Genomic DNA, 1,473 nt, shown 5'->3' with positions numbered 1-1,473 from the left:
CGTTAGCGCGACTAGAGAAGTCCGACGTTGGCCGCTGTCACGCGAATGTTTGCGCGATTTGTGCACGCTCTATCAGGATTAAAATCGTAAATACCCTCGCAAACGCTCGTCGTTTTGTTCGTCCAAAGTGAGAGAGTAACATAAGCGTGTAACTTACATCGCTCTTCTTTATCAAACGGCTCCGCTTAAAGCAGAGGTCGAGGTTCGCGCGCGGGCGAGCGCGCGCGCGCACCCCTTTAACGAGATAAAAAATATCGCCCGCAAACTTATTCTAATCACGAACACCCATGGAGACACGCTTGCTACATTAAATATCTGACGTTTGGTAGTTCACTGACCTATTTGAGGGATGAACACGTGGTCCGCATGGGCAGCAACAATTGCTCAAACGCTTACGTTTACGCGTGCACCAATCCTGACCCATCGTCGTCATCCGGCTTCACAAATTCGTGACATTTACATTTTTTCCTGTGACGTGATCGCGTCAAGATACTGCGAGAGAGAGAGTCTTCAACTCTCGTCGAGAGCGTTCCGTCTCTTCCGTCCGAACACGAACGACGTAATCACCATACTAGCGTAGATCTCAAAATTCTCACATGAGTATTTATTGCGTTTCATGATAACATTACAACTGAGACACGGAGTCACGCAGGTATTTTTTTTTTTTTTTTTTTTTTTTTTTTTTTTTCTTACGTCAAGAAAAGAAAATCCCGAAGCGTTGCGTGTCTTCGTGGCGTTGCGGGTCACAAACGTTTGCACGCGTTGTAATATTTTTACTTCGATGGTACGAGGTGCCATCAATTCGCTCGCGCGAGCTCATCCGCCGTTCGGGAAATTGCCGTGTATGATTTTCCATCTCGTCGGATCGTGTTTTCTCTCTCTCTCTCTCCAGAAGTGGCGGAGAAAACGCGCATTGATCCCCTTTCAAAGGACACACGTATGACAAGATCCTCCGGCGAATCCAGTGTGACAGTCGCGTTTAATATCCCTCGAATATTATCCGCAAAAGCTCTTTAGAGAGAAAACGCATCATTACGCGACGGCGCTCGATTTCGCGGCTTTTTTCGTTTTTTTTTTCTCGAGAAATTCTTTCTTTTTTTTTTTTTTTGTTGCCGGCCGTATCGAGAAGCCGTTTCGCTTCGCCCTCGGTGATGATATCGATTGCTTTTCGAAGCACGTCCAAAGTTGAATGACAAAGTCCTCAAAATGTTGTAATAGCTGTGTGTCGTTATCGTTTTTTGATGAGCGCAGATTGTATCTCGGTTACGTCCATTATATGGCGATTAAGCCTATATATATATATATATATATCGGACGTGGGAAGCCCATCTTTAAATGAAATGTTCGAAATTGCGTGGTGAGTAACGAACCGCAATCTACGTAGGATTAAAACGGAGAAAGAATTTGCACAGGGATCGCCCTCCTCTTCGCTTTTTATTAAACCCCGACGGTATTAAAATTTCCTCCCCGCCC

This window comes from Pseudomyrmex gracilis, unplaced genomic scaffold, assembly GCF_002006095.1.
Source record: "Pseudomyrmex gracilis isolate BER0280 unplaced genomic scaffold, ASM200609v1 scaffold_200, whole genome shotgun sequence".
Taxonomy (NCBI): Eukaryota; Metazoa; Arthropoda; class Insecta; order Hymenoptera; family Formicidae; genus Pseudomyrmex; species Pseudomyrmex gracilis.
This window is presented reverse-complemented; position numbering follows the sequence as displayed.